We start from the raw sequence: 23899 nt of genomic DNA, 5'->3' as shown, positions 1-23899 counted from the left end.
GATTTTGAGTGGGCTCAGTGTGTGGATCTTGAGTGGGCCCAGTGTATGGATTTTGAGTGGGCTCAGTGTGTGGATCTTGAGTGGGCCCAGTGTGTGGATCTCGAGTAGGCCCAGTTTTGTGGATCTTGCGTGGGCCCAGTGTGTGGATCTTGAGTGGCCCCAGCATGTGGATCCCGAGTGAGCCCAGTTTTGTGGATCTCAAGTGAGTCCAGTTTTGTGGATCTTGCGTAGGCTTAGTGTATGGACCCCAAATGGACCTGGTGAGTGGATATTGAGTGGGCCAGTTTTGAGAATCTTGCGTGGGCCCATCACAGAGGACAGTGGGCCCAGCGAGGACCTTACTTACTTTCCAGGGTGAGCACAGGACCTGGCATCAGAAGCAGCAGTTGCTACATTGGTGGGAGGTGCCATCATTGAGGTAGGCTCAGTGGTGAAAGATGGCGCCTGAGGATTAGTGATATCAGTATTGGTTGGGTCCAGCCACAGTACTGGTGGAAGGGCATCACAGTGACATCAAGAAGGTGGGCCCAGTGCCTGAGAATCTGTGACTCTGATGTTGTTTGGGTTCAATGTAGATGGCAGTGAATGGATGGAGGAGGGATGGTGCTACAGCTGTTGCTGATAATGAACTGGCTTAGGACTGATAGAGTTTCTTCAAGCTCTGTCTTTCCCTTATATCTTTTATTTTTAAATTATTCAAAATGGCACTGAATCATGACAACAAATAAAAGCTTTACGCTGTACTTTATTGTATTCTTACTGTAAAATCTATGTGACAATAAAATGAAAAAAAAAAGAGATTGGCTAGATTTGGCCTTTATCCCTATATTTTGGAAGAATGGAAGAAATCTCATTGAAACACTCACTCCCGATCCGACATCTCACCCCATTTCATACCCTCATCAACCATCCCAACCCATCCTCGTCACTCAACCTCCCCATTGCAACCCACCCTCATCACCCACCCTCATTCACCCACCAATCTAATCCACCCTCATCATTCACCCTCCATCCCAACCCACCCTCACTCACCCATCCAATCTAATCCACCCTCATCATTCACCCCCCCATCCCAACCCACCCTCACTCACCCACCAATCTAATCCACCCTCATCATTCACCCCCCATCCCAACCCACCATCATCATCCACCCTCATCACTCATCCTGCCATCCCAAACTGCCCTCATCACCCATCCCCCCCATCCCAACCCACCCTCATCATCCACCCACTCTTTCAAAGTGATTTGGCAAATTTGAGTGAGTGGGTAAATGCATGATTGTTGCAGTATAATGTGACTAAATGTGAGCTTATCTACTTTGGTGGCAAATGCAGGATGGTAGGTAATTACCTGAATGGCTATAGATGGAGAGAGGGGAATGTGAAAGAGATCTGGATGTCCTTGTACACCAGTCGCTGAAGGTAAGCACCCTGATGCAGCGATTGGTCAAGAAGACCGAAGGATATATTGGCCTCATAGTGAGAGGGTAGGAATGCTTTGCTGGAATTGTACAGGGCCTTGGCAAGACCACACCTGGTCTCCTTATCTGAGCGAGGATGCTCTGGTAATGGAAGGAGTGCCGTGAACATTTACCAGATTGATTCCTGGCATGGCAGGACTGACGTACAAAATGAGATTGGATCGTTTAGGATATTCATTAGAGTTTAGAAGTTGGGAGCGCTGGGGATCTCATATAATCCAATAAAATTCTATCAGGATGAGACAGGATAAAGACAGGAAGGATAATCCCAATGACCAGGGAGTGCAGAACCAGGGTCACATAGTGAGGTTACAGAGTAGGGCATTCAGGGCTGAGATTTCTTCACCCACAGAGCAGTGAGCTGTGGAATTCCTTGCCACAGAAAGCAGTTGAGGCCAAAATATTGAATGTTTTCACTTAGGAAGAGTCCTTAGGGCTAAAGGGACCAAAACATCTGGGGATATTGTGAGAACAGGGGACTAAATTGGATGATCAACCATGATCATATTGAAAGGGCTGAATGGCCTACTCCCACATCTGTTTCCTGTTTACTTTTCCATCTTGTCCCAGCCCTTTCCTCATCACCCATCCCCTTGTGCATCCCTGACTCCATCCCTCACCTCCCCAAACTATCCACTCCACCCATTCCCTTCCTCACCATCACCCAATCAACCCTCTTCCTGCATCCCATCTCACACGCTCATCACCCCACTTTCATTCCCTCACACCCTTTTCATCCAACTTCCTATCAACCCATCCTCATCAAAGAGCCTCCAATCACAGCATTCTGCAGGAATGTGCAACAAAGCGCTGTTCTAGGCAGCAACACTCACAAATCAAAACCAATCCACACTCCCCCCCCCTTTCTATCGCAGCCCCTGCAATCCCCTTGGTCTCTGCCCTGTCCTTCCCTGTAGTAAAAAGTGAGGTCTGCAGATGCTGGAGATCACAGTTGAAAATGTGTTGCTGGTTAAAGCACAGCAGGTCAGGCAGCATCCAAGGAACAGGAAATTCGATGTTTCGGGCATAAGCCCTTCATCAGGAATGAGGAGAGGGTGCCAGGCAGGCTAAGATAAAAGGTAGGGAGGAGGGACTTGGGGGAGGGGCGATGGAGATGTGATAGGTGGAAGGAGGTCAAGGTGAGGGTGATAGGCCAGAGTGGGGTGGGGGCGGAGAGGTCAGGAAGAAGATTACAGACGCCCTCCTAACCTGCAATCTTCTTCCTGACCTCTCCGCCCCCACCCCACTCCGGCCTATCACCCTGTCCTTCCCTGTCCAGCCACAAACATCAGGACAAGATGCAACAGTTTAAACAGAATATGCTGAGATTAATTTAATGTTACATCAGCCCGCGTGGTTCCTGAGCAGCCACCTGCTCAGGATTCACTCTTCCTTCCTTCCTTCCTTCTAGACCACACCACAGAAAGAGGAACAGCTTGAGAAAGGCTTGGCAGACACTCTGCTGATATCAGCCCAATGTAATCTTGGAAATTGCTGAGCTTAACTGCAGCGTGAGCACAATTTCAATCAGAGCAATCACAGGGGAACTACAGATTGTCTCACACAGTCACTGTGGGAATCCCCCTTCTTAGAATCATAGATTCATAGAGATGTACAGCACAGAAACAGAGCTTCAGTCAAACTCGTCCATGCCAACCAGATTTCCCATTACCAGCACCCGGCCCATATCCCTCTAAACCCTCCTGTTCATATACCCATCCAGATGCCTTTTAAATGTTGCAATTGTACCAGCTTGGTACCACTTCCTCTGGCAGCTCATTCCATACGTGCACCATCCTCAGTGTGAAAACGTTGCCCCTTTAGATCCCTTTTATATCTTTCCCCTATCAACCTATTTCTATGTCCTCTCGTTCTGAACTCCTCCACCCCAGGGATAAGAACTTGTCTATTTATCCAATCTATGCCCCTCATGATTTTATAAATCTCTATAAGGTCACCCTTCAGCCTCCAACATTCCAGGGAAAACAGCTCTAGCCTCCTCAGCCTCTCCCTGTAGCTCAAACCCTCCAATCCTGGCAACATCCTTGTAAATCGTTTCTGAACCCTTTCAAGTTTCACAACATGCTTCCGATAGGAGGGACACCATCAAATTGAGGGATGTCTGTCTGAAAATTCATGCAGAAATGTCGAGTAGCGTGGAGTTGTTTTTACTTTAACTTTTTCTAGGACGTTAGCCTCAGAATCAAGATTAGCATTTGTTTCCCTTGGGAAGTTGGTGAAAAACTGCCTTCTTGAAGCATTGGTATCGAGTTCATTCTAACCGAGTGACTAACCAGGTCACTTTAGGGGGCAGTGAAATAGTCTGTCAACTCGGCATGGGACTGGAGTCACATTTAGGCCCAGACCAGGTAAGGACAGGGTGTGCCCTTCCCTGAAGGATGTCAATGAACAGTTGGGTTTGATTTTATTAGTGATCTGACAGCTTCATGGACCTCACTTTTCTGTTTCTAAGTTGAATCAAAATTCTCAAAATAGTTGAAATTTCTTGAATGATAGAGCACAGGAAGTGAGCTGTTCAATCTCTGGGACCTGTGCTGCATCATTAATACAGACATTTATCGAATTTCATTCTCCTGCTTCACCCCAACCCTTCCCTCCATCAAGTAAATTATTTCTTTTTATATTTTTACCCAATTCATTTTTGGAAGTTTCCATTAAATTTGCTTTCCTCTGTTCTTTTCACACAACATGTTCCAGATCAAACAACTCGCTGCTTGAAAATCTAAATTAAAAATCTAACCATGACCATGAAACTTGTCAATTGATGTAAAAGAAAACCCATCTGATTCACTCATGAGTCATAGAGTCATTGAGATGTACAGCATGGAAACAGACCCTTCCATCCACCTTTTCCATGCTGACCAGATATCTTCAATTAATCTGCTCCTATTGGCCCATGTCCCTCTAATCTCTTCCTATTCATATATCCATCTAGATGCCTTTTAAATGTTGCACTTGTACCAGCCTCCACCACTTCCTCTGGCAGCTCATTCCATACACGCAACACGAGTGAAAAAGTTGCCCCTTAGGTCTCTTTTATGTCTTTCCCCTCTCACCCTAAACCTGTGCCATTTAGATTTGGACTCCCCGACCCCAGGGTAATGACCTTGACTATTGACCCTATCCATGCCCCTCATGATTTTACAACCCTCTGTAAGGTCACCCCTCAGCCTCCGACGTTCCAGAGGAAACAGCCCCAGCCCTATTCAGCCTCTCCCTGTAGCTGAAACCCTTCAGCCCCAGCAACGTCTTTTCTGAACCCTTCCAGGTTTAACAACGTCTTTGCTGTAGCAGGGAGATCAGAGGGAAGGAAATCTGCTGTCCTTCTCCAGTCTGGCCTGCATGTGACTTCAGAGCAACAGCAACGTTGGTGACTCTGAACTGAACTTTGAAACATCCTTAGCAAGCATGCCATTCAGTTTTATCCAAGGGTAACTAGGGGTGGGCAATTAATGCCGGCCCAGTCATAGAGTCGTCCAGCATGGTTTAAGGCCCTTTGGCCCAACACCCAATACACTTACTCTTTTGCCAATACCCTAAAGTTAATTACTTTAAATCTGTGTCCTCTGTTGACTGACCCAGAACTGTGATGGACTGAACAAAAACAAAACTGAAAGAACTGCAGATGCTGGAAATCAGAAACAGAAACAGAAATTGCAGGAAAAACTCAGCAGGTCTGGCAGCATCTGTAGGAAGAAAGCAGAGGTAGTGTTTCAGGTCTAGGTGAGACCTGCTGAGATTTACCAGCAACCTCTGCTTCTGTTTCATCTGCCTTGGAAACAGTTTCTCCATACTTACTCTGCCTAAGCCCTTTATAATTTGAAATATCTCTATTAATTCTCTCATTCAGCTTCTCAGCTAAACAGAGCATAGCCCTCAGTTTCTGGAATACCTCCACGTTATTGAAGTGCCTCACCTCTGGAATCATTCCCATCATTCCCAAGGTCTCAGGCTATGGCCAATGCACACTGACTGGTATATGCACTCGGCCAAGGATTTTGGAAGAGCTTTATAGAAATAATAACAGTGCCATCAAGGCATGATCTGGGAAAATATGGATAAAAGATTGAACCCCCCCCCCCCCCCCCCCCATTACTCCTGCCCATATCCATCCCATTTTTTTCAGTGCAATATTCCCACTCACCCCCATCTTCACCCCCACTATTTCCTGCTATAAACCCCTCCTCCAGACCCATGTGAACAACCTATTTCAGAGTGTAACTCTGATTGTGTGACCATGGCAATAACATCATTTGCATCATCAGTATCTACCTTATTTTTCCGCGGAAATCATTCCTAAAACCTGGAAGCTATTATGTAAAATTAATGAGCTTTCTGAGCCAACTTCTGCTTGTTTTTTTTCTCCCTGTTCTCTCCCTGTTTTCCAGAAGGCAGATTCTCTTCTGTCTTCTCCCAAACCCCAGACAATGTTCAACAAACACTCCTCCCTGTGAGCCAAGGCTGTGAATATCAACAAGTAAAAAATGAGGTCTGCAGATGCTGGAGATCACAGCTGAAAATGTGTTGCTGGTCAAAGCACAGCAGGCCAGGCAGCATCTCAGGAATATTCCTGAGATGCTGCCTGGCCTGCTGTGCTTTGACCAGCAACACATTTTCAGCTGTGAATATCAACAGGCTATTCCTTACCTGGAAGCCTCACAGCCCATTCTTGCACCCACCACCCACCCAACCCAGTGACCTGTTGATATTCTGTGCCTCCGCTCGGGATCGGGACAAACATAGAAAATAGGATCAGGAGTACCGAGTGGTGGAATGCACTGCCAGCGATGGGAGTAGAGTCAGAGACATGAGGGACTGTTAAGCCAACACTGGACAAGCACATGGATGGCAGTGAATGGAGGATTGTGCAGGTTAGGTTGATCTTAGATTAAGATAAATGCTCGTCACAGCATCATGGGCCGAAGGCCCTGTACTGTGGTGTACTGTTTTCTATGAGTAGGCCATTCGGTCCTTCGAGCCTCCTGCATCATTCAATACAATCATTGTTGATCATCCAGCTCGATACCCTGTTCTCCTTTCGTTCCCCAGCCCCTTTGATCCTTTAGCCCTAACAACTATGTCTAACTCCTTCTTGAAAATATGCAAAGTTTTGACCTCAACCACTGTCTGTGACAGGGAATTCCACAGGCTCCCCACTCTTCAGGTGAAGAAATTTCTCCTCATCTCAGTCCTAAATAGCCTACCCTGTATCCTGAGACTGCGAGCCCATGGTTCTGGACTCCCTGGTCATTGGGAACATCCTGTCTAGCTCTGTTAGAATTTTATAGGTTTCAATGAGATCAATCTTCTCTATCAATCTCAATCTTCTAAACTCCAGTAAATATAATCACAAATGATTCAATCTCTTTTCACACATCAGTCCTGCCAACTCAGGGATCAGTTTGGTAACTCTTTGTTGCACTCCCTCCCTAGTCAGAACACCTACCTCAGACAGGGAGACCAAAACTGCACCCTATATTCCAGATGTGGTCTTACCAAAGCTCTGAACACAGGAATCTCCTGCAGTTCCCTGTTTGGGAGGAGAATTGCAGCATCTCTTTGCTGCCGTGAGAAGGTGTTGGGTGGCGTGTTCTATGTCTTCACCCATTGCACCATTTTACACACGGCAGATAGCATCACAGATGAGCTTCCTGCTCAGGCACCAATCAAACTCCATAAGTCAAAGCTTCCCAAACTGTGGGTCACAGGGCCTGCAGCCTAAGTTTTGGGGTCATGAGTTCTGAGGTAATAATTACTGTGGGAGCTCCAAGTTGTTTTTTCCAGTTATTGGGGGTGGCCAAACTGCCCAATCCTGGAGACCTTAATCCTGCTCTGAAAATTGTTTGCACACACACACACACACACACAGAAATATCTTCCTCAGCCCCAGCACGGGTCTGGGATCTTGGGAACCAACCAGTCCCAAACTGGAACCATGATGACATTCAGGGCGTATTGGTCTTAAGTGACTGAGTGACAGTCAGCCTCTCTGTTGGGATAGCCCAGGTATGGGAGGAGCTCTGTCAGGTAAATCCTGAAGGCCCACAGTGAGTTTGGGGAGGAGGCCTTCTTTGGTCAAGGGAGACAAGAGCATACATGACCTCAATGACCCTTGGTGTCCCCACTGAGAGTGCCCAAGGCATCAGCACATCCCCTGCAGAGAGAGGTGATGGTCTGTTGTGTTACCATGGTCTTACCAGACCATAGGGCTGCTCTTAATTGGAGAGAGGGAGAGAGAGAAAGAGAGAGAGAGAGAGAGAGAGGTGACTGGCAGTGATTTAATCGGAGGGTCACAATGCCACAGATGAGGGGGAGAGGTTGCGAAGGACAATTCTTCACAGTAACCTCAACCAGGGTGGGAATTGAACCCATGCTGTTGGCGTCACTCTGTTTCAGGAAGGAAATCTGCCGTCCTCACCTGGTCTGACCTACATGTGACTATAGATCCATAGCAATGTGGTTGACTCTCAACTCTGTACAGCCAACTGAGCTAATTAGCCCCTCAAATCTGAGGTGTAAAGTTAGTTATTGTCAGTACATATGGTAATCATCAATTCTAAAATGCAATGTGCTTCATCAATGCCCTTTAGGGAAGGAAATCTGCCATCTTTACCTGGTAGGTATTTACTGCCATTTTGAAATGGCCAAGCAAGTCCTGAGGTCATTGGCATCAAAGCTGCACTTGGCACTGATGCCCATATTTCATAAAGGAATTTGCAAATGACCCCCATGGTGCTGTCTGAGCTCTCAGCTGTGGATGACAGTGCCCACCCTCACTTAGGGAGTCAGCTCTGACCTTACTCTGCCAGCAAAAGGTGTTCCCACTCCCCCAACACCTGACTCCAATCACCCTCGAGCAGGTTCACATTCCCCCAACCCCAACAACCTCATCCCCATCCTGACCACGGCCCTGATGGGAGGCGGTTCCCAGGCCCCACCCATCAAATCTCACCCTACAGCTGTTGCCCAGGCCCCGAGTTGGAATTGAAACACATTCCCTTTCCATGGGACAGGCCTGTCCGTGAAGTGATGGCCCAGTTTCCTGAGTTCACTTCAGTGGTGTAATTAGTTATTCAGCAGTCTCCTTGTAGATGGAGAAGCAGGCAGTACCTGGGAAATTGCACTCTTGCAAGAGGCTGCACAGAGGCAGAGAGAGAGAGTGACAGAGAGAAAGAGAGAGAGAGAGAGAGAGAGAGAGAGAGAGAGAAAATGCCCAGAAACAGTTATTACACACCCACATCCACCCCACTTCCCACATACATGCTCTCACACACACACACTCACAGACACACACACACACATGCTCACACAAACACACACACAAACACTCAAAAACCTACACACACACACACACACACACACACACACACACACACACACACACACACACACACACACACACACACACACACCTGTTAGTGATAAACCTCCCTATCCAACAACTCCACCCCTCCCCTCTGGCCCGACCACCGCTAGCCCCAGAGAGATCTAAACAGCTGGAATTCACACAGATGCAGATTCAATAGAAGGAAAGAAACAACTTGCATCAACATTTCAGTTTACATTCCAAAGTATTTCACAGCCTGTAACGACAGCCCATAAAACTCAAGAACAGAAGTACACCTTTCGAGTCTGCTCTGCCAAGAATGAGATCAGGACAGATCCACTAATTGTTAACTCCATTTTCCTGCCTTTGCCCTCCATCCTTTGATTGCCTTCCTGATTAAAAGTGTGTCTATCTCAGCCTTGGATATACTTGAAAGACTTTTTGAGATAATGTTCCTGTGGGAATGGAGGCAATTTGACAACCGATTTGTACCCAGCAAGCTCCCACAGACAACAATCAGATTAGTGACCAAGCCATTTGATTTCATAGGTAGTGGGATACATTTGGAGAACTCTCTTAGACTTTAAACTAGTCACAGAGTCATATAACAAAAAACAGGCCCTATGGCCCAATGCTGACCAGCAAACGCCAAACTACACTAATCCTGTTTACCAGCATTTGGTCCATAACCTATTACGCTCTGGTATGTTAAATGCTCATCCAGATGCTTCTTAAATGTTATGTGAGTACCTGCCTCCACCACCCTCTCAGACAATGCATTCCATATTTTTTATCACATTTCTCAGGTCTGCTCTAAACCATTTGCCCCTCACCTTTAACTTGTGCCCTCTGGTCTTAGAACGTCAGCCCTGGGGAACAGTGTAGCATGTGACCGAACACCTCCACCAGAGAGACGGGGTGGGGTAAAGCCACAGTTTGACATTGTATTTGAAAAACAGCATTGCTGGCAGGGTGGCACTCCCTGTGCTGGTAGCCAGTGTCATGCCCAATCCATGTTATGTGGCTTTATTTTTATTTTTGCTTTGATTTTTTAAATCTTTGCCTTTGATGCCAAATCCTTCGGCCGTCCCTATCTCTTTAATCCCCTCCAGCTCCATGACCATCCAAGGTAACTGGTCTCTTCCATTTACCCCTGTCCTGTGCATCTCCAATCTAATTGCTCCACTATTAGTGGTCGTACCTTAATTTGCTGAGCCCCTAATCTCCAGGATGCCCTCTCCACTCCTCCCTTTACAGCGCACCTTCAAATCTACCTCTTCGACCAAGCGACTTGTGATCTGACCTAACATCTTCTCAAATCTTTTATTCATTCATAGATATGAGTGACGCTGGATGGGCCAGCATTTATTGCTGATCCCTAATTGCCCAGAGGGCAGTTGAGAGTCAACCACATTGCTGTGGATCTATAGTCACATGTAGGTCAGACCAGGTGAGGATGGCAGATTTCCTTCCTGAAAGTGAATCAGATGGGTTTTTATGACAATTGACAGTAGATTAGCTTTCAGTTCCAGATTTTCAACAAATTCAAATTTTACTATCTGCCACTTTGGGATTCAAACCCCATATCCCTGAAACGTTGACCTGGAGTTCTGGATTTCTAAGCCTATGAAATTATTGCTATACCACCACCTCCCTGTATGGCTCAGTGCTGTTTTACATCATTATCTCCTATGAAGCATCGTGGGGCATTTTCTTACACCAAAGATGCGACATGAATGAGTGTTGTTGTTGCATGCACAATAATACTATGTGTCAGCTGAGGTGGTAAAGGTTGATCTCAGCAAGGTTCAGACTCGGTCATGAACAGGGCCCGAGTTGAACACATTCCTTTCCTAACCAGCAGGGGAATCCACCTTCCAAATTATCAGCCAGTTAGTCAGATGGAAGGGATGCCGACATGGAAAGTGAAATGACACATCTTACATTAGATGTGCCACAACGAAACAGTTTCTCCAGAAACCGCCCCGCTGCATATGGGGCAGAAATTTCCCAGCTCAAAGAAGCAGTGCTCAGAAACCTTGCACTCACTCCCCACACAGGAGCCCCTACAACACAGAACATCTTTCCCCTGTCTCCTCTACATCCACACGACACACAGACTCATTCCTAAAGCACCCTCAGTGTGCAAACACGCCCATCTACTTGTATACAAACACATTGGCAAATTTACTCACACAATCCATGTACCACGCTCTGTTACACACTGATACTGGTATACACGCATATCCATGTACCAAGCATATTAAGCTACTGTCACTCACTTACAATGGTCATCTGCAGAATATATGATCTGCTCTCAACCAGCTCCTTCTCTTGAATTCCTCCTTCCCTACCCTTTCCCTCTCTCTCTCCTTCACTCATCTGCCTCCTTCTCATTCACTATCACCCCCTCCTTGCACCTTCTTTCCCCTTTCTCAATCCCTCCCATCACTTCTTTTCCTCCTCTACCACACTCCAAACCCCCTCTCTTAAGGACATAAAGTCGTACAACACCAAAACAGATCTTTTGGCCCAACAAGTCCATGCTGACCTGCTGTCCGAAACTGAACTAGTCCCATTTACCTGCTTTTAGCCAATATCACTCTGACCTTTTCCTTATCCATGTACCTGTCCAAAGATCTATTAAATAATGTAATTGTATCCACCTCCACCACTTCTTCTAACAGCTCATTCCAAATATGCATCACCCTCTGTGTGAAAAACTTACCCCTCAGGTCCCTTTAAAATATCTCCCCTCTCACCTCAAATCTATGCCCTCTCGTTTTGGACTCCCCTACCCTTGGCTATTCACCTTATCCATGTCCCTCATGATTTTATAAACCGCCAAAGGTCACACTTCAGCTTCCTACCCTCCAGGAAGAAAAGTCCCAACCTGGCCAGCCTTTCCATATAACTCAATCCCTCCAGTCTCAGTAATATCCTAGTAAATCATTTCGCACCCTTTCTGGTTTAATAACATCCTTCCTATAGCAGGGCTACTAGAATTGTATGCAGTACTCCAAATGAGTCCTTCCTAAAGTCTTGTAAAGCTGTAACAAGATGTCTCAACTCCTGCACTCAGTGCTCTAACTGATGAAGGTAAGCATGCTAACTATCTTCTTCACCATCCTGTCTACCTGTGGACTTTCAAGGAACTATGTACCTGCACCCCTAGGTCTCTGTGTTCAATGACACTGCCCATGGCCTTGCCATTAACTGTGTAAGTCCTGCATTGTTTGTCTTCCAAAATGCAAATCCTCGCATTTATCTAAATCAAACTCCATCTTCCTCACTTCCACCACACAGGCTCCGCTCTCCATCCCTTTCACCACCCACCCTTCCATTGTGTTTTCTCCCACCCACCTCTCTCCATCTCTTGCCCTACTCACCCATGCCCCTTTCTCTCTCCCCCTTTCTCCTTTCCTTCTTTCCCTCCCACACACTCCTCTTTCACTCTTTCCTCTCTTTCCCTGAACTCTCTTTCCTTTACCCTATTCCCTCTCTCAGCCTCATCCCTCTGACTCTTCCTCTCCCCCTTTTCCCTCACCTCCTCCTCTCTCACCCTTCCCCTCCACATCCTTGCCCCACTTCTCTCTATCCGAACTTATTTCTGTCTCACTCCCTGTCTCTTTCTCATTTTCCCACCCAACCCCCATTTCTATATCACTCTCTCGTCCTCCCCTGCAACTTTCAGAAACATTTACTGAACTTTTATCATGTACTTCCAGAATGACTTATCAGAATTTTTCTTTTCAGTTCAACACGTCACCCTGAGCAATGTTGAGGTTAAAACTTCGTCTGGTCAGTCACACGTACACAAAATTCAGAAACAAATTAATGGATTAAACTGAAAAAGCATGAATTCACTTTTAGATTTAGAAAATGAAACTATCTAGCCCACTGCTGACAGGTGAGAAGGTTATTACAAAGTTGAAACAAGAAATTGATCACCAATTCTCTCAATATTCAAATCCCACTCTGCATTCGCCTGCCTGGACATAGACTGAGTCATTTATTGGAAAGGATGCATACACAACCAAATGTTGCTGGAACATTTCAAGCAAATAAGTTGGAATTTCAGGATAAGCTACATATTTCCCCTGTGAATCATGGAAGTTATTGCCTGAAGCACTCAATTATTAATCTCTTTCTTACCTTGGATAGAATATGTGTCGACATCCTGTATGTGAGTGGTCTGGATCTATGCGTGTTAATATTTGTGTATAAAGTGAGTCGCTACGACATCATATTCAAATGAGTTATTTCATTTATTTACAAGATAAATTTGATCGACAAGTGTTAATAATTACTGCTCGCACCCCGATGACTCAGCAGGCAGTGCTAACCAGAGCTCAGAGGGTAACACACTCTCTCTTTCTCTCACACACGTCCCCCATCACAGGTTTGTGGGTCACAGGATCACAGACGTGTCAAAGAGAAGAAGAAGGCTATTCAGCCCATCATGTCTGCACTGGCTCTTCAAATGAGCATCAGTAGAATCATAGAACAGAATCACGACAGTGTGGAAGCAGGCCATTTGGCCTATTGAGACCACACCAACCTTCCAAAGAGCATCCCACCCTATCAGTGTAACGTCACATTTCCTCTGGCCAGTCCACCTAGCCTACACATGTTTAGACTATGGGAGGAAACCAGAGCACCCAGAGGAAACCCATACAGATGCAGGGAGAATGTGCAAACTCCACACGGACAGTCACCCAAGGCTGGAATCGAACCCAGGTCCCTGACGCTGTGATAACCACTGAGCCACCATGTCACCTTTTGTCAATTGAGTTTCAACTGTGCAAGGAGAACAGTCCCAACCTCTCCAATTTTTCCTCATCACTGATGTTTCTCATCCCTGGACTCTCCTTCTAAACCTCCTCCCTCCTATAAGGCATGGTGACCCTAAGTCCTCTCTCTCTCTCTCTCTCTCTATCTCTGTCTCTGTCTCTGTCTCTGTCTTTCTCTCTCTAATGAGAGAGCAGTCATATGGCCCTCTGGAACTACAGCTACTTTGTGTAGGAATACGCAACTTCATAGTAGGCCATTCAGCCCTTGCGCCTGCTCTACTATTTGATAAAATTATGGTTAATTTGATTGTGGCCTGACACTCATTGCTCTTCCAACTGATTACATCCCACCCCCACAAAACCACCCCGACATCCTTAGAACCCCTCGTTATCAAGAATCTATCCAAATCTTTCTGAAATAAATATTCACAACCGCCTTTCATTATTGCTGGGGAAGAGTTCCAAAGACTGATTACTCTCTGAGGTAACACACTTCTCCTCATCTCTCTCTTAACTGGGAGGGCCCTTGTTTTTAAGCTTTCCCCTGGTTCTAGTCTGCATCACACCCTCTCAGTAAAACTGAGAGAATTGCCAATGCTGGAAGGCAGGAACGAAAACAGAAATTGCTGGAAAAGCTTGGCAGGTCTGGCAGCATCTGAGGAGACAAAACAGAACTAATGTTTCAGATTCAGCGACCCTTCCTCAGAACTATTGTTGGGAAAACCCATCTGGTTCACTAATCCTTTCGGGAAGCAAACTTTCATCCGTACTTGGTCTGGCCAACATGTGACTCCAGACCCACAGCAATGTGGTTGACTTTTAATTGCCCCCTAGGCAATTAGAGATGGGCAATAAGTGTTGTCCTAGCCAGCAATGTCCTCATTGGACCCGAAACATTAACTCTGCTTTCTCTCCATGGATGCTGCCAGACCTGCTGAATTTTCCCAGCAATTGCTGTTTTTGTTTCTAATCCGCTGAGTATCCACCCTGTCAAGTCCCCTCAGGATCTGAAATGTTTTCAATAAGATCACATCTCATCCTTCTCGATTCCAATGGATACAGACCCAGCCTATTTCTTGTTTTTCTCTCTCCACAGATGCTGCCAGTTGGGTGTTTCTGCATTTGCTTGTTTTCTCTCAGATTGCCAGCATCTGCAGCTTTTTGCTTGCACAACTTTAATACAACACTCAGACCCTCTGCTGAACTTCTTATCTCAGATCAGATCAGTCAATGGATACTCCCTCTCTCTGTCGAACAGTCTGTACTGCAGAAAAGAAAATTGCATTTCAATAGCACATTTCCCACCGCAAAGCTCATTACAGCTAACAAAATATTTTACTGTAGTATAATAAAGTAGAGAAAACACTGGAGCCAATTTGGAAGCTCCCACAGACAGTCAAGTAATAATTTGCATAAAAAATAGGGAGGTGATAGCCTAGTGGTATTAACACTGGACTATTAATCCAAAGACCTAGGTCATGTCCCGAAGACTGGGGTTCAGATCCTGCCACAGCAGGTAGTGGAATTTGAATTCAACAAAAATCTGGAATTAAGGGTCTAATGATGACCATGAAACCATTATTTATTGCTGGAAAAACCCATCTGGTTCACTGATGTCCTTCAGGGAAGGACACTTCCATCCTTACCTGGTCTGGCCTACATGTGACTCCAGACCCACAGCAAATGTGGTTGACTCTTAACTACCCTCTGGGCAATTAAGGATGGGCAGTAAATGCTGTCCTAGCCAGCTATGTCCTCATCCCATCAATGAATAATGAAAAAAGAAAAATTTAGATGAGAACATAGGCATTGTTAGTAAATTTGCAGATGACACCAAAATTTGAGGTCGAGTGGACAGTGAAGAAGGTTATCCAAAATTACAAAGTGATCGTGATCAATTGGGTCAATGGGCTGAGGAGGGGCAGATAGCGTTTAATTTGGATAAATGCGAGGTATTGCGTTTGGGTATAATAAACAAGGGCAGGACTTATACAGTTAAAAGGAGGGCCTTGTGTAGAACAGAGAGACCTCAAGGTTCAGGCACATAATTCCTTGAAGTTTGTATCATAGAACATAGAAAAATACAGCGCAGTACAGGCCCTTCGGCCCTCGATGTTGCGCCGATTCAAGCCCACCTAACCTACACTAGCCCACTATCCTCCATATGCCTATCTAATGCCAGTTTAAATGCCCATAAAGAGGGAGAGTCCACCACTGTTACTGGCAGGGCATTCCATGAACTCACGACTCGCTGAGTAAAGAATCTACCCCTAACATCAGTCCTATACCTACCACCCCTTAATTTAAAGCTATGCCCCCTCGTAATATCTGACTCACATATAGACAGGGTAGATGAGGTGTTTGGCACACTTGCCTTCATTGTTCAGACCTTTGAGTATTGGAGTTGGGAAGTCTTGTTGAGATTGTGCAGGACTTTGGTGAGGCCTCTTCTGGAATATTGTGTCCCGTTCTGGTCAGGATATAGTTAAGCTGGAGGGGATTCAGAAGAGATTTACCAGGAGCTGAGGGTTTAAGTTGTAAATACATGAATAAGAAATGTTTGGCAGGATATGGCCCCAATGCAGGCTTCTGGGACAGGTTTAGTTTGGGATTATTGACAACATGGGCAGGTGGACTGAAGGGTCAGTTTCTGTGCTATGTGATAATGAACCGATTATCTGTTCCTGTGAAGTTTAGGAAGGTATAAATATCAGTCAGGACACTGGGGAGAATTCCCTAGCATGTCTTGGGCAATGCTAATCTTTATAACAACCAATACCTTCGTTGGAAGCTCAGTGTAACATTATACAAACGGCTCAGCTAACTGTGCAACATTCCCTCAGTGCCACATCCAAGTTTCAGCTGGAGTCTGTGCTCAACTCCCTGGCATGGCACCTGAATGTGGAATGTGCAGGAGGGAGCTTCCTATTCCAGTTTGGTTTTCTTACATAGCTCTCGTATCAGGATTGATACGGATGCCCAAGGTATTTTCTGCTGCTACTGTCCGGGGACACCTCTAATCTCGAGTTTGGACAGGATTAGATGTCATCGTTGTGATCTCACTGGTGAAAGAACTTTTCTAGAATCAGAGTGTAGCCAGGATCAAAAACACAGCACTGTAACTGAAAAACCAGAAAGCAAATCAAGTCAAAATGAAACTTGAGACAAAGTTGTGACCTCGTCAATCAGTTGAGCAAGTAATCATTAACACCCAATTACGACTGAGTGATATGATTTGTCTCTTGTCAAAGCAAGAGTCGGTTCAATAATGTGATCACAGATCTCACAGTTAATGAGGCTCAGTAGTTTACACACTTGCCTCTGCAGTGTTGAGGGCTTGTTTCCGAGCCTGCTGCTACTGCACACGACTGTCCCCCTGACAATGAAGATCCATGGTGAGCCACTGGAAATGTGGATCACTTCTCTTACCTTGGCAGGAACTTCTCAGCAACGGCAGTTTTAATGATGAAATTTAACATCACTCACAGTGATCAATACTGGCCGAGGAACAAGCTGTTTGATGACAAAGTCCATAGCCCACATTGCATGATACCAAGTCTAGCTTAACCCTAATATAACATGCTCATTGGTTAATCCCAGAACATACTGTTGAAGAAACTATCTCAAAAGGGTCTATAAATGCCTCATTATATTAGATTAGATTAGATTAGATTACTTACAGTTTGGAAACAGGCCCTTCGGCCCAACAAGTCCACACTGACCTGCCGAAGCGCAACCCACCCATACCCCTACATACACCCCTTTACCTAACACTACGGGCAATTTAGCCTGGCCAATTCACCTGACCCGCACATCTTTGGACTGTGGGAGGAAACCAGAGCACCCGGAGGAAACCCACGCAGACACGGGGAGAACGTGCAAACTCCACACAGTCAGTCGCCTGAGTCGGGAAACGAACCCGGGTTCAGGCGCTGTGAGGCAGCAGTGCTAACCACTGTGCCACCGTGCCGCCCTCATGCAGGCTCTCATTGCAACTCAGAGTTTTTTTGGTTCTACATGTACTCTAAAACCTTCTGTGATTCTTAGCAAAACTTTATGACAAGAACACAGCATTTCTTTTTGTATATTAAATCATGGTCATTGTTAGGAGACTGAGACCACTCCTACTTGTGACTCCTTTCCCCACTATCCCTCATCTCTTCCTAAACTGATTCTATCTCCTGACTTCCTGAAATTAGGTCATCTCTTGACCAATGTAAATCTTAATTAACAGCACTCCCCTCCATCTTTATCTATTGTTTTCTTCTTGAATATCACTTACCCTTCAACATTCAGCACCCAATCCTTTTCATGTTACTGTAATGTCTGTGATCATATTTATTCACTTCAATGTGTGCTGGCAAATCATTCACTTTGCTCTGAATCTTACACGGACTCAGACACAGAGCCTTTAGTTTTGTCTTTTTGTTATCTTTATAGCTTCTTGTCTTCATCATTTTTCTTAGGCTTTTTATGGCCATTCTCCAACCTTCGTTTCTGATCTTATTAGTTTTCTCTCCTGTCATGATTCTACCCCTTTGCTTACTTCATCAACTCATCACTGATCCCTTATTGGACTTTGTAAAGCTCCTTCTATTTCCCTCATCATGTAGCTGCGTGTTCTAACACGGTTCAGGCAGAGACTGTCCAATGGTACAGAATCTTCTTTCCCCAGTACTGGGGCTGGTGCCTCGTGAAATGGAATTCAATCCTCCTACCCCAACCTCTCAGCATATATTAATTTCACTCATCGTATTCACTCTATGCCAACTGGCACGTGGCTCAGGTAGTAAGTCAAAGATTATTTTCAACCTTTGTGGTTCTGTATTTCAAAGTAGCGTCTAAATTATCATAGTCTCTTAAGAGAACCCCTTTCTCAGTTTGACTTGTGTTATTGGTAAGTGGAGGAGAAAGTGAGGTCTGCAGATGCTGGAGATCAGAGCTGAAAATGTGTTGCTGGAAAAGCGCAGCAGGTCAGGCAGCATCCAAGGAACAGGAGGTTCGATGTTTCGGGCATAAGAGTCCTGAAGAAGGGCTTATGCCCGAAACGTCGAATCTCCTGTTCCTTGGATGCTGCCTGACCTGCTGCGCTTTTCCAGCAACACATTTTCATCGGTACCAATGTGGACCATGGTAAAAATCACACAACACCAGATCATAGTCTAATAGGTTTATTCGGAAGCACTAGCTTTCGGAGCAACGCTCTTTCATCAGGTGGTTGTGACAATCACCTGATGAAGGAGCAGCGCTCTGAAAGCTGGTGCTTCCAAGTAAACCTGCTGGATTATAATCTGGTGTTGTGTGATTTTTAATTTTGTCCACCCCAGTCCAACACTGGCACCTCCAAATAATGTGAACCATGACCACTTGTTCCTATCCCTCTCACTGAGAATTCCTCTTCAAACCAGAACTGGTGTCACAAACCCTGTCACACACATCCATCTGCAATCATGCTCCTTCTGCAAAGAACAGTGTCAATCCTCCACACTGTAATGTCCCACTACAGCCACTACATTCTGTTCAACTCCCCTTCCTACAGTACATCGATCAGTTAGCACCACCTTCATGTTCAATGTCCAATCAAGTAGAAATAAACTCAAGTCTGCTGGACAATTGCTGAGGGCCCTGGACTCCTGTTCTCTGGGTCCTCTTACCTGCCTCATTTGCAGTCACAGGACAGTAATTTAGTCCCCCCCCCCCTCCTCCACCTCCTCTAGCACTGGCCCTGGTCTCCACCCAGATCTGAGCTCCATGAGCCCTCTAGTGCCATGGGTCCCAGTTATTGGGCCCAGATATACTGCCAATCTCTCAGGTCCTGCTCTCTTCTCTCCTCTTGTGCAGCTTTACAATTCCTGGAGGCTGATAAAAGGAGGCAAAAAGAAAGGAGAACCTTCTTCCTGTCTTCTCCTGACATGCTTATTCACCAAACTCATAGATTTGTACTCTGCTCTCCCTTTACTTGCCTTGGGCCTATCCAATTTCCTGTCAAAATAAGTGACTGATTCCACTTGCACCACCTGTCAGCCCCAGATTATTGCCACTTGCTGCACAGATAAATATTTTCCTTACACCCACCCCACCGTAATCCTTGGCCCAAATCTGGATCTGTCACTTTTAATTTTCTCAAGGTTGGGGAATTGAGGGAAATAGTGACAAGGCAGGAAGGTAAAAACATGAGAAAACACAAGACGCAGGAGTGGGCCATTCATTGAGCCTGCTCCACCTTCCAATAAGATAATGGCTAATGCAATTGTGACCACTTTCTTGCCTGTTGCATGCTCTCTGAGTCTCAGAGACTCCAATGTTCTGTGGGAGAGAGAAATGCTGCTCCCTTACAGAGACATGGTAAATTAGATTAGATTACTTACAGTGTGGAAACAGGCCCTTCGGCCCAACAAGTCCACACCGACCCACCAAAGCGCAACCCACCCATTCCCCTACAATTACCCCTGACCTAACACTACGGGCAATTTAGCATGGCCAATTCACCTGGCCTGCACATCTTTGGACTGTGGGAGGAAACCGGAGCACCCGGAGGAAATCCACGCAGACACGGGGAGAACGTGCAAACTCCACACAGTCAGTCGCCTGAGTCAGGAATTGAACCCAGGTCTCAGGCGCTGTGAGGCAGCAGTGCTAACCATTGTGCCACCGTGCCGCCTGTGGTCTTCACTCCTGGAGATTATCAGACTGGTTAACAGTGATAAATCATTGATGGGCAAATCGTCCAATGGATCTCAGTCAATTAGTCTACAACAGACCCAGACCCGAGGAATGGGAGCCAGTGATGGAGAGCTTTGGGAATGTTGTTGAGAGAAGAAATAATGGCCAGGACACAGAAAGAACTCCCCTACCATAGCTCTTCAATGTCACAGGATCTTATACAATAATCCAAAAGGGACTTTAGTTTAAATCTCATCCGAATAGGCACACTCCTCCAACAGTGTTGAACTCCCCCAGCACAGTGTCAGTGTAGATTACGTGCTCAGGTCTCTGAAGCAGGGCTTGACCTACAAACTTGTGATGGGGGTGAGTGTGAGTGTGTGAGAGAGAAAGAGAGAGAGAGAGATAGAGAGAGAGTGTTACCCACTGAGCCCAGGCTAGCACTGCCTGCTGAGTCATCGGGGTGCGAGCCGGAATTATTAACACTTGTCAATCAAAGATTACTTGCAAATAAACAAAACAAATTATTTGAATTTAATGTGGTGGCAACTCACATTATACACACATATTGACACGCACAGTGTCAGACCATTCACCTCTGCAGTGGAGAGCAGACCATAACCTATGCCCAGAGTGCATCAACAAACCAACTCAACATTGTCCTCATCACTTAGTCTGTTTACAGACACACCCTACGCCAATAGGAATGCTGGAAACCTAACATGGGGGACCCCAGCTGATTTTATGCCCCACACATAAAAACTTAGGAACATATAGCAGCAGAGGTAAGGCTGTTTGGCCCCTCAAGCAGGTTCTATGTCCAATTCTGGTTCATGGAGCCTCCAGTGTGTACAGCCTACATTGTGAGTTCGATCCCAAGCCAGTTGGAAATGGATGAAATTAGACACTAACACTTCGCTCCTTAAAGGTTTCTTTACAGAACACAGCAACTGAATATGTCAGCCTCCTACCAACAACTGCAGTCTCCCATCTCCCAGCAGCCTCTCTTTCCATTCCAAAGTAAAGCCATTGGGTTTAAAACATTATCTCTGTTTCCCTCTCCACAGATGCTCCCAGGCCTGCTGAGTTTCTCCAGCATTTCCTGTTTCTATTTCAGATTTCCAGCATCTGCAGTATTTTGCTGGTATTTGAGTCTCTCTCTATAAGTGCTCTAAACACTTAATTAAACAATGTCCCTTATCTGAACATTATCACTCAGATACCATTGACACACAGTCTCAAGGGCTCTGGTGGAGCAGCGGTACTGTCTTCATTTGAGCCAGAAAGCTTCAGCTCAAGCCCTTACCTGCTCAAGGGTTGTGTAATAATATCTCTGAATTGGCTGATTAGACAATATCGAACATACAGCCTCAGAGTATCTTAGATTTCACATTTTGTTTTTAGCAGAGTAAAGATTAGGTTGGCATGGTGGCTCAGCGGTCAGCACTGCTGCCTCACTGCACCCACGATCGGGATTCGATTCCCCCCTCAGGCGACTGTCTGTGTGGAGTTTACACATTCTCCCTATGTCTGCGTGGGTTTCCTCCGGGTGCTCCGGTTTCCTCCTGAAGATGTGCAGGTTGGGTGGATTAGCCATGGTAAATGCAGAGTTATAGGGGTTTGGTAGGTGGTGGGTCTGAGGGTGCAATGCTCTTTGGATGGTTGGTGTGGAGCTAATAGGCCAAATGGCCTGTTTCCACACTACAGGGATTTAAAAGGTGTTGTTGTTGAATACATTTCACCAACTCACTGAGCTCATCTCAACAGTCCCTCACTGAGCAGAGGAAAGAATCTTCTCCTGCTAGCGACCATCCATCATCCTGACTGGGAGATCCATTCACCTCCCTTCATTTCACTCTAAGGTGCCAGCTATGGCTCAACTCAGAATCACAAGATTGTTATGGTCCTCGGGGGACCATGTCGTCCGTTTTGTCTGCACTCTCTCTCTCTCTCTCTTAGCATTTCAATTTATTGCCAATCTCCTGCTTTTTCCCTGTAACCCTGAACATTGCTTCTCTTTAAATTATTATTCAGTACCCCCTGCACCCCCCCACCCCCCCCCCCCACTCGATTGCCTCGACTGAACCTGCCTCCACCACATTTCCAGACAGCGCTTTCCAGACCCTGACTGCTTGCTGTGTGAAAATGTTTATTGCCCACCTCACATTTTAGTCCTTTTATAAAATGGTTGCCACTGGGCCAATGGTTGTGGGTTCAAGACTCACCCAGGGACTTGAACAAAAAGGTCAAAGCTGGCTGCGTTCTGTAGTACAGAAATTGTGCTATCTTTCAGATGAAACGTGAACCTGAAGCCATATCTGCTGTTTCACATGGATGTACAATAAAAACAAATCCCATAATTTCAAAACCAAGGGAGGTGTTAGCTATTTTGGCCGATTTTTATCCCTCAGCCACCGTCACCACAACCCATTACCCAGTCATTAATACATTTCCTGCCACATTTCCCACATTACCACAGTGGCAACTTAGTCATAGTCATAGAGTCACACAGTATAGAAACAGACCCTTCGGTCCAATCATCCATGCTAACCACATTTCCCAAACTAAGTTAGTCCCATTTGTCTTCATTTAGCCCATATCGCTCTAAACCTTTCAAATTCATGCACCCATCCAAATGTCCTTTAAATACATCTACCAGTTCCTCAGGGATTCAGCATACCAACCATTCTGTGTGAAAAAGTTGCCCATCAAGTCCCTTTTAACTCTTTCTCCTCTGACCTTAAAAACATGTCTTCCAGTCCTCCCAAAAGCACTGGCGGTGAAATGCTTTGTGATGTTCAAAGCTGAGTTGGAGCGAAGAGTTCTGTTTCCATGCTGTACATCTCTTTGACTCTATGACTGTAAAGATCATGATATAAATGCAAGTCTTTTTCCTTTTCATTTCACTTACTTGGTGTTATCATTGAGCAGCTTCCAAACACACAGATGACAGCAGCTTGATAAGAACAAGCAATATTACGTTAATCCAATGCAAGATATTGCAGGCTCTGAGAGTCTGAAACAAAAATAGAAATTGGTGGACAAACTCAGCATGACTGGCAGTATCAGTGGAGAGAGAAGCAGAGTTAATCATAAAATCCCTACAGCGTGGAAGCAAGCCATTCAGCCCATCGAATCCACACTGACTCTCTGAACAGCAACCCTCCCTACCCTATCTCTGTAACACTGCGCTTCCCATGGCTAGGAGAAAGTGAGGGCGGCAGATGCTGGAGATCAGAGTCGGGAGTATGGTGCTGAGGAGCAGGAGAATCAATGTTTCAGTCCTGATGCAGGACTTATGCTCCAAATGTCGATTCTCCTGCTCCTCAGAAGCTGCCTGACCTGCTGTGCGTTTCCACCAAGTCTAAACATCCCGGGATACTAGGAGCAATGTAGCAAAGCTGATCCACCTAACCATTGGTGTTTCAAATCCGAAAAGGTTCTTCCTCAGAACTGGATGCAACATATAAAGCTGAATATATAATAGAGTATATTATCTTATATTGCATAAGCAACATCACTTCTTTGGGGTAACTAGGAATGGGCAATACATTCAGCTGTTCCAGGTGAGATGTGAACCTGAAGCCATATCTGCTGTTTCACATGGATGTACAA

General features: G+C 45.7%; 1 protein-coding gene across 2 annotated transcripts in view; it reads right to left on the bottom strand.

Moving 5' to 3' along the window:
• gdf5 (growth differentiation factor 5) overlaps positions 1 to 23131 on the bottom strand; it is a 129757-nt gene extending 106626 nt beyond the window's left edge. Inside the window, exon 1 of one of the 2 annotated variants that reach the window (XM_060836535.1) lies at positions 23024 to 23131. The gene's annotated coding sequence lies outside the window, so the exon portion shown is untranslated. Of the gene's footprint in view, positions 1 to 12983; positions 13003 to 23023 lie in introns of those variants that run through there. The other variant, XM_060836536.1, reaches the window with a different exon arrangement.
• Between the last annotated feature and the right edge of the window lie 768 nt (positions 23132 to 23899).

This window comes from Hemiscyllium ocellatum, chromosome 15 (assembly GCF_020745735.1).
Source record: "Hemiscyllium ocellatum isolate sHemOce1 chromosome 15, sHemOce1.pat.X.cur, whole genome shotgun sequence".
Taxonomy (NCBI): Eukaryota; Metazoa; Chordata; class Chondrichthyes; order Orectolobiformes; family Hemiscylliidae; genus Hemiscyllium; species Hemiscyllium ocellatum.
This window is presented reverse-complemented; position numbering and strand designations above follow the sequence as displayed.